At 42.4% G+C, this 14,428-nt stretch overlaps 1 protein-coding gene across 3 annotated transcripts in view; it reads right to left on the bottom strand.

Moving 5' to 3' along the window:
* TSPAN4 (tetraspanin 4) overlaps positions 1-14,428 on the bottom strand; it is a 420,581-nt gene that overhangs the window by 21,655 nt on the left and 384,498 nt on the right. The gene's annotated exons all lie outside the window — the stretch shown is intronic.

The raw sequence follows: 14,428 nt of genomic DNA, 5'->3' as shown, positions 1-14,428 counted from the left end.
AGTTACTTTATTTGCGTATGACTACAAAAATACTCTGACCTCAAAAGCTCACCATGTCCTGGAAGCCTCTGCTGTATGTGCAAAAGATTGTGCTTGATCTGTCCAGTTCTTTTGTTTCCTTCCTGAAAGTTTACCAGCATCATGTTGAGCCAGTAATAAAAAAGCTTTGAGGCAGTACAAGAAACAGCACAAGTTAAGATTAATTACAACTTAATCTCAGCACCTTAACTATCATGCAAGGCCTTTCTCATGGATGCCTTCCTTAAACAGTAGGTGCTGTGATCCCTCTGTAATTATCATGTAAGCTGCTTTTGGCTTTACACAGAGATTATACACAGTCACTGCTATGTTAATTAGAAGAGAACACCAAAGCTGAAAGCTGTCATTAAATTTGGAATTAGTTGAGAAAATTACACGCAATAAACGATAAACTTATATGTGCTGGGGATTCCTAGCATTCATTTAAGAATTAGATTGAACTGTGTTTCAGCTCTGCACTTACCCTCAGCTCCCTGTGTCTCAACTGGACCTGCTGTGATCTCCAGCAGTGCCATCAATTAGGATGGAAGGGCAGGGTTGTGATGCCAGTCTCAGAGAGGCCTGGAAATTTAGTTAATGTCCTACAGAGGCAGTGAGGTAAATTAATTGTTGGAAAACTAATTCTTATTCAGAAACTGACAGAGGTGAAGAGGAACAGGGTAACTAAGGGCAGGTGAGGACAGAAATCCAGCAAGGCAATCTGTTACCTTGAAGATGAAAGAGAAAGGTTTATTTTAAATATTAATTTATCTCACCTAAGAATATCTGCCCTGTAGAGTGAGAAAGCTACACACAAGCCTTAGGTTCATATCAGCAATTCTTATCTGAAGGGTAAATGCCATGTTAAAGGGATGCAAAATGCAAAGTTTGCACTTCCTTAATCAAGTTTTGCTTTGCAATCTTGACATCCTATTTGAGATGGATCATGATAATTTATTAACTTAACATTGACAGAAGATCAAGAGCAAAGTTTTGTTAGTCCATGTGTGCTTTAACATGGTCTCAAGAGATTGTGTCACCGAGCATTACTGATCTTCCTTCTACCTGGAGAAGCCTCACTAGCAAGCGACTTGCTGAGGCTTCCTCATAAAATTTAACCACTTTTGCTGCACAAAGAGTGCAAGGCCTTTATACTGGGAACACAGGTGGCATCAGATTTCCATATTTCAGAAACTGAGTAACCAGCAGAGCATTAGTCAAGAAAACAGGCATTATGTGACCAGTTCTCCCAGTGCTATTTCACAAAACCTCAACATCAAGTCCTGCACATGGTATGACTCACCACTATTTGTTGTTTTAAAAAGAAAGTGCATGCTTGAATCTTGCATGGAAGATGATGTAATAATTTTTTGGAATCCCACACCACACCTGTGTCTCATTTCCTTATCTCTCCCTCATCTCTGTGCAGGCTACCACTTTGAAAGAGGCAAACACATGTTGTGGAATGGTACTGCCAGATTGTTTTACCTTTTTATTTCATGTCCACTGACAGGGAAGGCATCTGGAAATACCAGTTTTACACATATACACACAGTGAGAACTTAGATTGATTTGAGTGATGGTAAAGGTAGGATTTTACATAGCTCTGTTTTACTAAAGTTTCCATCTGACCTTCTAATTAAGTATGCTGCACATAAAACAGTATGCTGCTCTCTGAAGAGCAGCTGATTTAAAATCTTTGTCACAGAGCTACTCCTTGAAGCATTCACACTCTTCTGTTTGCTTACACTAGGGTCAGAAAGGTGTTGATCAAACCCTAGGAATAACCTTGTACAGAATGACTGAGTTTGTGGGTGGTGACTGGGCTCCAGCAGAAAGGGGGAACAGGGACTGGCCCTTGGCCTCCTGGCACTTGTGTCTGCAGCTGGAGCAGCAGCAGGAGGCCCCCCACCCTCTGTGTCTCCCCTGTTTCCATTTGTTATTAATGTGTTACCTTGCATGAATTAATCAGTGTGATGTAGCCTTGGACTTCCTGAGAGCCCAGATGAAATTGAACAGGAGGGCTGCTCTCGTTCCCACTGAGAGCAGCTCAGTCTCTACGTGCAGTCCTATTAAAAGCACATTGACCTCTGCTCCAATAACCTGTGTGCAAGGTTAAAAGATGGGTATTTTTCCTCCAGTTGAAGCACTGCTTGAAGCTCTAGACATACAATTCCTACTGACTTTGACTAGAGAGGGGTAAGTAAAACCCAAAGCTGATTTGTGGGGCACAGCTGGCAAGTGCTCTCCCAGGTCCTCCTGTTTCCCTCTAACCTCAGTTCTTTTTCTTCCTCAAAATATTTTTAGAATAACAGGAACTTTTCAATATGCCTTTATTCTAATTGTAACTTCGATTTAAATGAAAACTCCCAAAACACCCCCAGCTGTCTCTTCTGCATTTCATTTTTTCAAAAAATGATCTTTCTGAAAATGAAATGCTGCGTCACAGTGATTCATCACATCTCCTGACAAATGATCCTACCTAATATTCACCAATATGTCAGCTTCCCTTGTTTGTCTCTGAGCTACCAGTCCTCAGCCAGGCAAAATGTCTATCTCATATCAGGACTGTAGTATTATACTTATATTCTGCAATTTGAATCTGCTGCATTCTTCCATACACAAGCCATGCTCTTCACAAATCACAGCTCTAGTGAAGTAGCACAAAGAAGAATAACAAAAACTCTGCAGACAAACTGTTGCTCCAAATGAGGTGCCTGTTTTTAGATGTGTGGAATACCAGGGATTTCTTTAGACTAAAGAGTTTCTTAAAGATTTGGCAGCAAGAACCTTTTATCAATCTGTTAGTGAAGAAAAGAAAAATACTTTTCCTCCTTGGGACTCATCAGTCAACAGGTGAGAGGTGAAAGCTTGAAGCTGGCATGCCATCCATGTAAATTCCTGTGAGCCCTGGGTTCACAGACACACTGGAGCCTTGCCCATGCTTCTCAGCCCCATCAGGTTCCAGTGATGTTTCTGGTAGGTTAAATGTGTCCCAGTGTGGTGATCCACTACAATCCATGCCTTCAAGAGAAGCACTTCTCAGAGCAGAGCAGGCATATTGCTGCATTTTACTTAAGCTAAGATCCTGTTCCTACTGAAAAGAAGAAATATTTCCTCACTGATTTCCATTAGGCCCTAATAGGGCTCTTAAATCTCTCACTGTCCTATTAAAAAGACTTTCTAAAAAATATATACTGATCTAAGGTGCACAAGTCATGTGCAGAGAGTTTCAGGCAATGAAGGAAACTCAGTATGTGAACTGCAGAAGAGAAAGCTACAAGAGATGTGGCAGGATTGGAGAGAACCTGCCACAGAGGTCAGGAGAAGTGGCTGGAAGCTGGATGCAGCTAGAGAGAAAGGGCAGGGATCTCTCTGAGCCTCACCTGAACTACAGCTGGGACAGAACATTGCCTAAAAAAATCTTACTCCAGCCTGCATATAAATTCAGGCCAAATTAAAGTGTTTCCTTCTTAATTTGCAATCCCTTGAGGCAGCTACTTAAGCTGCAGCAACGCACACATAAGGCTGCTTTTACTGTCGGCTTTGTCCCCTCAGTGCCCCAGAAATCCAGAGCCTCTGAGCAGGAGTGTGGCTGGCTGGCTGACAAGCCCAGCTGGAGAAGCCAGCACACTTCAAGAGGACCTGGGGCTGTCAGACTCTACCTTGTCTCCTTGAATAAGACAAGCTAAGAATAATTGAGGATGAGATAAAAACTATGTAACAACAGCGACAACAAACTCCTGCTTAGCACAGACATGCTGGAAGCACTACATGAACATTCTGCACTGCAAACAACTAGGTTTATAATTAATTCCATCTCTGCTTTACAGATGGGGGGCTGTAGGGACCTTCTCAGTTCCTGGGGGTGATTCCACAGACCTCTCTGTCTAAATGAAAGGCTTTGGAGTTTATGTACTTACTGTTAAGGTATGAAACAGAAGACAAATACTGTTCCCTCAAGAAGCCCAGTCCTGTAATTTTGCCTTTGATAAGCAGCAGGAAGTGCTTTGAGCAAAACATCTTGGGCAAACAAGAGAATTGTGTCTGTGCAGAACAGGGGTATTATCAGTATTTACAGCTAAGATGAGGCACAATTTTGATCAAACTGAAGCTCCAGCAATATTGAAGGCAGAGTCCTTCCTTTGTCCCACCTTCCCTGAGAGGGAAGGTGGCTTTACTGGAATCTTCCCTGAATAAAGGTCAAAAGAAGGCTTTGGGGAGATCCTTATTAACTCCTTTTGAACTTGTTGAAAGCATGACATGTCACTTAGATTGGGCATAGCCTTTAGGAAAAGGCCAGAGGATGCCAGCTTTCTAACCTGCAGGCAACTGGAGACTTTTAATTTCAAGCCTCAATGCTTTCCTACCACAACCTGAACAAAACTTCTCCCCAAAAAGTCCCCTAAACTGGAGAAAGCCTCTCAGCAGTGCTCCAATATAGGTAAGCAAATATTCTTGACCTTTCTGGTGATTGCTTCCCCTACCTCTGTGCCTCTCCAGCAGAACAGGAGAGGCTTTAAGGAAATGACAAAATATCCAATAGTTTCCCACCGGGCAAAACTTTTAATTTAATGCCTTGATAATCATTCTCTACAAATAGCAGGCAGTGGGAAATCGAATGTAAACAGAAAGTTCCTAATCTATAAGGTCATTTGTGGGAGCCTTTGCCTGCTAAGAAGAGATGAGATTGATTGTACCAACAGTTAAGGCTTGTTTTAAATGAGATGTCCCCGAGCCTGCCTATAAGAAGCTGAGAGCCATAAACGCTCCCCTCACCACTGAAATCTTCCTTACACCATCTGCCTAGAAATAGAAATCTTGTAAGATTTTAGTAAGTAAGAGATACTGCATGATTTTTGGTGATATTTGGCAGTTAAGGAACAATATGCTAATTTCTTAGCATATTGTTCCTTGTAGCATCCATGTTGCACATCTCCAGAACACTTCGCTCAGCGCTCTGGGATTCCCTTCCTTGTTTTTTCCCCAAATGTGAAACAACTTCAGGACTTAATGTTTAGGTTTTTTGTTTTGTGGGGTTTATTTTTTTTTGTAATTGCTTCTTTTAACACAGAAACCCACTAGCTAGTGAATTCTCTTCTCCTAACTTCACTGCAAAAGCCAACATCAAGCATCACCTTACAGATCTTCTAAACTTCAATAATTTAGTTGAAATACTTATTTCTCTAGCAGTATTTGATATCAAGGGAGATGCACTGGCACTGGCTGTGTAACTTCAGAAGAGTAAAGAATACAGGAACAGAAGATCAAAGGAAATGGTCTGGGAGCAGAAAGAATGGATGCTTCTGAAACCTACTGGCTTAGGTCAGCTGAGGTAAGACCTTACAGCTGTGCCACAGGCTCTCTACAGAGTCTTGAAAAGCCACTGTTTCTCTTGTTTCAGCTATTTGTAAAACAGGAATAACCTGACTCTAGTCATGCCATAAAGTTAATAATATAATAAACAATTTGCAGTAGGCATTTGAATATCAAACCCATTGTGGAAGATGAAGCACTTGTACAGAATCTGAGACAATGAATGGATTTTCTAACCTGAGAGAGAGAGAGAAAGGGAGGGAGGAACCTTCCCAGCACTTAGAGGTAAAGCTGAGCTTCATCAGGAAGCAGAAGGAAGGAAAAGCACATCTTGCACTGGCCTGGAGCAGGCAATTGGTGAAACTATAAGAGAAAGAGTCTCCCTCCATGTGCTCTGGCAAGAACCAAGAAGTTGCAATGGTGTTTAATAAGAAAGTAATAAAGTCAAAGAACTTGGGTTTTTCAAACCAGTGTTTCCAGGGCCAAGGTTTGTGCATATAATTAATTACAGTTTCAGTCACTGTCTTCTGCCCACCATCACCTGCTTCTGTTTGAGTGCAGGCAGCAGCAACCAGCTGAGGCTGCAGGAAAGGAGCCACTGAAACATCCCTGTACTTTTCATACTACTAAAATGCCAATGAATGCCACAGCAGCTTTAGTTCCTCTGTTTTAAACAGGAGATCACAAGGATGGCAAGTCACTAGAGTCTGCAATTCAAATTTTTTCATGCAAGAGCAAATTCAAATGTTTCTAGCAAACTGCACCAGATTTTGTCCAAATGATGCCTTTTAAGGTCCAAGGGAGAGACAGGCATTTTATCATTGTTTAGCTTCCCATTACTGCTGGTATAAGGGGAAATACACTGCTCTGTAGCCAGAGGCCACAGCATGTAACCTGTTCTTAGGCACAGCAACAGCTGAATTAGTTGTGAGTCAGGTCCCCAGGTTTGTTTAAATAAAGCACATCATAACAAGCTCAGAGACACAGGCTCAAAATGTTAAGCTGCAGCTGTGCAGTTTCTTGGCTCATTTAGAGAATGAAGCCAGTAGCAGAGCTAACACCTTATTTCAGCTGTCTGTATGGCACCTGAGCACAGGTACTGCCCAATGAGATAGTCCAAGACTTCCTTTAAAAAACCCTCAATCTTTATTTTTAGTGAAACTAGGGGTACAAGCTTTAAATATGAATTCTTGCCTTACTGCTTCTTGTTTTAAAGGAGTTGGAATGCTGCAGCAGACATGAGGAAAGGGCTGGGTGAAAGTAGGCAGGTAAATCAAATCAATTGCTTACTCAAAAGCCTGACATTGCAAAGTAACTACCATGTTATTAAGTCAATTCTTCTTAACAATTATGGATTTTGGTGACAAAAGCCTCACCAGCGTGTTGGAGGAATTTCAGGTGGGTGAACACTGAAGTGCATGGTTTTTGTGACATACCTAATTATAGAGCATTCAGGATACATTTGCTGCTGATTCTGTAGAAGGAAATGTTTATTTATATAGAAATAGCCTCTTCTTCAGATTATTAAGCTGGTTGGGAAAACCCATCCTCAACAGCAGCGACACTGGCAAAGCTGTGAGTCATTGTGGTCTAACTGTGCCATTTCTCTTCCACAATGAAACTCCCTTTGCAGCAGGTTTTCTTCCTATACTTGCTCCAAAGCTGACTGACACAAAAGGGCTTCTGTTCCCTTTCTCCAGTTACATTTCCCACCAAGTGTTGCTCTCTGCAAGCCTCGCCTGCCTTCACACATCAGCCTCGTGTTTCACAGATCTCCCAACTACCCTCAAAGCCTTCCTCTGGCTCCTGTGCCACCCCTGCTACTCACTTCAACTGTCTTTCCCCACACATGGGCCTGATTCACTCCTTTCCTTCCTGTCCCAGAAAATGGTAATTTTTGCTTGATCTCTAGTGGCCTCAGGAGCACACCTGTGCCAGGGTGTAAAGACTCCTCTGAACTATGCTCGTGTTTTGAAATCCCAAGCACACTGAATCCAAGCCAGCGGAAAAGGGAAATACTCTTTTCAAAATCTATGTTGAGCATATTCCCAGGTTATCTGTATTCAGTTTCCTTTTAAAATGTTAAAATAGATAATCACTTTCATTCATCCTCAACAGTCATCAGTATCACCTCAGATAAGCAAAATGGGAAGGATGCTAATTAACATAATACATGCAGTTGAGCCTTTGTTTGCCAAGAGACATGAAAGCTGGGTTGCATTTGTGTTTCAAGTGCTAACAGCTTGTTATCTCCAACTATGCAGACCCAAAAAAGAGCACACACACCCCCCATCCACCTAGGGATGCACATGTCAATAGAGCCTTAGATCCAATTAGCTGCCACAAAGGCTTCAGGACTGCAGGGCAAGAGAAAGCAGGGAGATAAAGCACTTCCCTTGTAGGAATGAACGACCCCCCTGTGATTAGGTACCAGGGCCAGTGACATTGGACACATAATCCTTTGCAGAGCTGTGGGCTGGAAAACGGAAGGCAGCACTTTGCTCACAGAGATGAAGAACTTGGCCATTTGCCCACTGAGCCATTTGCTGCAGCTGTCCCATGGGATCAAACTTGGTTTCAATTATTTACCATAGTCATTTACTTAGCTTAAAGGTGAATGAGAGCACGTTCAAATAAGAGAGAGCACTACTAAAATAACAGAGGAGGAAGGATAACTAAGGCAAATAATGCCCTGTGTTCCCACTGTGGTAAGAGAAGATGAATGAGGCCCCCACACTGTGTAAATGTGGGCTATCTGCAGATCCATTTATCCAGTTAACTTAATTTCCTCATACATTTATGACTTTGGTAGAAAAATACAAGCCAAAATACAGACTTGTCCACTGCTCTAAGGTAAAAACAACTCTGCAAACATCAAAACAATTACACCCTTTGTGTATTGGGCCTCTGGTGTTACCTGAGCCTTGCTGGGGCCATGGGGAAGGCTCTAAGCTCCTCAGGTTATTCACAGGAATGGGCATTGCCACCTCTTGGTGTCAGGGCTGCTCTGCTGAGCACAGACTTCAGCTCCACTGGCACCAGTACCAACTGGGCAAGCTGCAAAGCTGCTGGGGGACAGGGCTGGCTAATTTCCTCAGGGGCAGAAATTTTCCAAATTCCTTCCAGCAAGGAAAGCCAATGCCTACTGATAAACCATCTTTCTCTGGGCTGGAACTAAAAGACCCATTTAAAAACCAAACCAAACCCATTGAAGGGTTAAAATCTGCTACTCTGCCTGGAGAAACTTGTCTGAAAAGAGTGATTCTGTGGAAACAGATTGAAAGCTGTGTGTTCCTAGATCCAGGGAACGTTAATCCTTAGGGGAAAGTGAGGTTTGCACACAGCCTGCTTTATTATTCTTAAGATAAGCTTTCTCTGAAATTAACTTACTTTAAATAAATAATGCTGTGAGGAGAACTACCGTCATCCTTGGAGGGAACACAGCACCAGGCAAAGTCAAGCACACTCCAGTGGGCTTCATTCCTGTGGCAGCATGGTCTCTACTCAGCCTGGAAATAGGAAAAGTGCAGAATGCACTCCTTGAGAGAGAGGGCAGCACAAATCCAAAATCCAGGAGAAACAGTGGGCTTTGGAGGAACAGCTGGCTACCTGGCAGAAATTCAACAAAACCAGCAGAGTTGCCTGGCCAAGGAGCAGAGAAGGTGACAAACCCCTTACCTATCTTTTCTTCCTTGAAAAAGCGTTATCTTCTTCCAATCACATGGATGTGTACTTGGAAGAACAAAGGATCTGCTAAATGCCAGCTCCTCAGCTGGCAGGAATCTTGGTGACAATGGAGTTGCTCACTTTTATGTAACCTCACATGGTGTCTCCAGTGGCTCAGACCACTGTTTCTGTGAGGGTGCACAAAAGCTTGGAAACCATTCCCTCTCCAAACCCACAACCCTGACACCAAGGTGCTCTGACCTTCAGCAACTGGAATTACTGGGTCTAATCCCAGGTAAGCTTTTCAGTGATGATGTCATAAACTGGTAAACAAGATGTCTTGGAAAGCTGGTAAATAACCAAAGCAACAGAAGTGAGTAACTGCTATTAAATGCCTCCCTTGTTTTAATGAAATCAACAATTGCAGCTTTTCAATGCACTTCACTGAAAGCAGATTTAATCATGAATGGAATGATTTGGGACTCAGTCACTGCAAATGAATAAACTACATGGAGATTGCTTTCCATAATAACAGAAAACAAGCAAATAAACAAACTGCCAGTCACAATTATATGGCACCAAATGCAGGTTTCCAATACTCTCTACTTCCAATACTATCAGAACAAAGCCACATTTCTCACTGGAAGTCACATGAGTTGAATGGAGAAGGAAATATGGTTTATACCCTGTATGCTAAGCAGAGATAAGTGACAGTGCCTTCACCAAGTGAGAGACTGGATGTTCCACACAGAACAGAATTGCAGGTGCTGTTTTTGCACAGAAAACGTGGCTTTTACCAAAGGAGCAGCAGCCACCCTGCTAAGTGGCACCAAAGGTGCTGTGTTTTCAAAAAGGCAGTGGTTGAGCTTAGGACCTCACATGAGGTTCTGCCATGTGCCAGAGCCCCTTCTAGGAATGGCACCAAGGTGCTCAAAGCAAACCAGGCAGACTGAGCCACTGTCCATGATGGTCTGCTTGGTTCAGGATCAGCCTCTGTCAGAGGGGTGAGTTATCCCTTGGAGATGAGCAGAAACCAAAGTGAAAGATCAAATCTGCCACATGTGACAACAGTCCCAAGAACACCTGTGAGGATGCTCCTCAGCTGCTTCTGGCTTATTTTGAATTTATTGTTCATGCTTCTACCTTTCAAAATGAGCCCCTCTTTCCTAATTAAGAGACTGACTTTTTGCAAAAGAGAAGCATTAATCCCAAGTCTCTCCTTAAAAGTGGAAATTGTCTGTTCCTTCTCATCCCCCTTGGATTCTCTGTCATTAACACTGCCTGCAATAGCTCCAAGACATTTTTTTCCATAGGGCATTCATTTGGGTCTCTCTACCTACCTAAATTTAGTAGTGTTGACACCTCTGAAGAGCTCAAATTTGACTGAAATTTTCTATTAGTGTCAAGGGTTATGAGGGCACAAGAGGAAAAAAGAAGTCACTGCAGCCACATTGAATGTATTTTAAAAAGTAAAATTTACCAAAAAAACCCACCATTGCTAAAAACAGGAGATTCTGTGAGAGGGGTTTTTAGTGGGTTTTTGATACAAAGTTATTTGGTATTTTTCTGATGCTATGGAAGGAAGCATAAAAATCACAGCTAACGAAATTTTGCAGATACCACACAAAACTTGCCATGCATTAAAGAATCTGCTGATCTCACTTGTCCGGCTTGGTAACAGAGCCTCAGGGCTTATCCAGACAAATACCAGAAAAGACATCCAAGAAAAAACATGTGAGGTCATACAACAAGACTGGAAACTATATTCTGGAAAGCAGGAAACCTGTGCAAGGACTGAGGAAATGGAGATGGACATGCTCTGAGGGCAATACTCCCAGCTCACAGAGGCAACAGTCATGGGTTTATTCAACCCCAGCTGCACAAGGGCAGGTTATTGTCATTACCTCCACACTGCAGAACTTACACCTATGTTTTCAAAAATCTACTGAATATCTGAAAGGATTCCAGAGAAGACCCACAATAAAAAGCCATCTGAGAAGTGTGCTTTCCTTCACATGACTAACATTCTTGGAAAAACTAATAGAGTGACAAGGTCAAAATGCAGTGTAATTGCAATCTTCAGGTACCCACATGGAGCAGCAGCTCTCAACAGCAGACAGCACTTACCTCTATCACAAAATGACATAATGAGAGTTAGTGGTTAGAGCTTTTTAGACAGACAAATACAAGATAGACAGAAGGCACAATTTTATCTATGAAGCAAAAATAAATCCTTTGAACAAATTGAGCAATGAGATGCAGTCAATGATGCCTTTAAACTAAGACTCAAGAATTTTTTAAAATTACAATTCAGGTGTAATTAGTTTGAGGACAAGAATACTGATTGAAGCACTATGGACCATAGGGGACTGTAACTGTCTCATCTGGTCTTAAAATTTACAAATCTTCCCAGCAGGCCACAAGTTTTCCATGGATAGGGACTGTATTATTCATGCCAGACTATGTCACCTATGCCCTGCAGTTTGACCTTTGTTTCAAATCCATCCTGAAAGAACAGCTGACAGCAAACATCTCAGTCTCTCCAGTGCACCCCATCCTGGGACTCAGGCACTGCTCCTTTTAAACTGGCACTTGTGATCTGGGGCACAAATTCTCCTCAGTCACAGCCTGAGCTCTCTCAATGAGCTCTCCATCGGCCAAATCCACATCTCCCTTGTCCATGTCAGCCCTGACTGTCCTCTGGGAGCCATGTCACCCAACACACAGAGGCCAGCTGCTCCAGAGCCACCATCTGCAGCAGGTTCATGTGCCCTGCAGCACATCCATGGCATTTATCTGAGAGGCTGCTTTGGTGTGCCTTCCCTGGTTACAGTGGGAGCCTGCACAGCCCCCAGGACTGTGGGGGACAGGGACTCTGCAGGGACAGGCCAAGCCTGAGGAGTCACAGGTCAGCAGCTCCAAGATGTGTTGCCTGAACTCCCCTGGTACAAGCAAGCACATTTTAGTCCCTCTCATATAAAGTCAGGACTCCAAGACAAAGAGCAAAAGGTGCCTTCAATTTAACTTTCAGCAATGAATATCCCATGATTATTTTGTAGTCCAAACAGCTGAGTTCTTTTGGCTCTTTTAATTTCATAGGAACACTCTGTCTCTTACCTGTCCTTTGTCCTTTACCTGCCCTGCCAGCTACTTCCCTGAGAATTTGCAGCACTGGCTTGGCAGGGTGTGGTATCACCAGGACCCTTCCCAGATCATACCCAATTAATGCTCATAAAGTCAGGAATATAAATACTGGAAAAGGCAGTTTTAGCAAAAATGAAAATCTGTCTGAGAGCAGTTCTGCTGTTTATTCATCATTGATCATTTTCCTTTAACACATTTTCTTCCTTCTGTCAGGGGAGTGCAAAACAGCCTGCTTGGTTCAGGATGACAAACAGCAGAACCTAAATATTAAATAGTAAAGAGTCAGAGAATGCTTTTTTGAAAAACCTGTAAGTAACAAAAAAAAACCCCCACAAAACCCCCTAATTAACCCAGCAGCATGAAAAAAAATTGCAGGCTGGCATTAGTCTGCACAAGTCACTAAATCCAAAGGAGCAACCTTTTACTTGTCCCAGTGCTACCAGCTTTTGGGGCACTTTGAGAAATCCCATAATGCTGGCATGGGAGTTGGTAAAATACTCCAGATACTGAATCCAGCAACTGTAGTTGAGAATTTTGGCTTTTACTAAAAAAAGATTTTTTATAAGATGTTGAGGCTTGTTGTTTATGCTAAAAGTTTTAAAATATTAAAAAGCAAAAGGCAAGTCCCCTCCCCCCAGCTCAGTAAGAAGAAAGAGTTGTATTTGTCATCCTGCCTTGCTGCCACTGTTATCTTGCATGATTTCATCCAGTGAAGGCTGGCATCTTCCCAACTCTGGGAAGATGTGAGGCTCTGGCACAGCCCCATGGGCTGATGATAGGACTATTTAACAGATGCTGTTGCTATGTAGACTATTTATACTCGTTCAGAATCTCACAAAATAACAAGTACTGGACATACAGTGCTGTCACCTAAGCATCAAAATGCACTTAAAAAAAAAAATTACTAAAGACCATTTCCTTCTTATGATATGCCTGGCTTTTTCTGGTTGTTGTTTGTTTTTTTTTTTCTCTATCAGAATCTATTTAAATATCTTTTTTTTTTCACAAAGCATGACCACTTTAACAAGAGGTAGTGACCAAATCCCCTCAGCTGTGTACCTGTGACAAGCAGCTCTCAAGTGGTCACACAAGAACTGCTTCACTGTGCAACAATCTGACAACAGAGGGGGAAGCCTTTGCTATGCCAACTTTCACCCTTCTTGGGCTTGACTGCTGGAAAATGCAATAGCTAAAAAATTGTTAGAATCTCTTTACATATGATAGCTTTTCAAAACCAGAAAAGAATGATACAGGATCAGGTGCTTTTCCATATCCCTACACTTCTTGACATAGTGTTGCTGAAATTTTTGCAATCACATCTGTGAAGACAAATGGATTAAAAAAAACCAAACAACAAAACCCCTAAAAAACCACCACCAACAAAACAAGAAGAAGAACAACACAACAACAATAAAACAGTGGCTCCACTTATATTTCTAATCAAATTTCTAATCAACAGAAAAACTGTTGACTGTAATTTCAGAAGGCTCTATTCAATCTAGTGTTGCTTTGGGATATAAAAACCTGACATACTCTTCTGAGTGCTGGTCAGGTCAGGGGTCGGCATCCTTATCTCTGAATTTTGGAAAATTTGGAGAACTAGCAATGGTGAAACCCATCAGTATCACTTGGAAGTGCTGCAGTATATTAACAGTGAAAAGGAAAACCACAACTCTCAAACCCCATCGTGTCAAAAGATCGAGTGGCATCAACTCTGACAGGAGGAAAGACTTGGGAATCACCAAGACAGAATGTGGGATGTAAATGTCACAGGAGTCAGAGTTCCCCTGGAGGATGAGAAGCTTTGGGAAAGGCTGTGCGACACCACAGACAAACATGCCAGTCAGACATTTCCACTGAAACAGAAATGTGCCAGAGGTCTCTGCTGCCAGCACAGCCAAGGCTCATCAGCACCACTCAGAGATCCACAAAACTAAAACATGGAGAGCTCCAACAGCACTACAGAAAGTCTTGGGACAGGGTCTGGATCCCAACTGTTCTGAAGCTGCAAAGCCACATCCCCATGTACAGACTTCACTGAGCACTAATAGTTTCTTTGCTAACTTCACAGTAGTGGTACCTGTGGCCTTAGAGCCACATGCACACACAAAGTCTGTGAAAGAAACATTCAGTCAAGAATCACAAATGCTGTAACCTGGAGGCTGAGCAGTGAAGAACCATATCCATCTTGCCAAAGGGAATGTCTCATCACGTAGACAAACAATTTGTTGATAGATAAATGTGCCACAGACAATCTAATCTTGGAAACAGAGCTGAAACCATG

Source organism: Agelaius tricolor, unplaced genomic scaffold, assembly GCF_023055355.1.
Source record: "Agelaius tricolor isolate 1412-34295 unplaced genomic scaffold, bAgeTri1.0.p SCAF_5, whole genome shotgun sequence".
NCBI classification, from domain to species: Eukaryota; Metazoa; Chordata; class Aves; order Passeriformes; family Icteridae; genus Agelaius; species Agelaius tricolor.
This window is presented reverse-complemented; position numbering and strand designations above follow the sequence as displayed.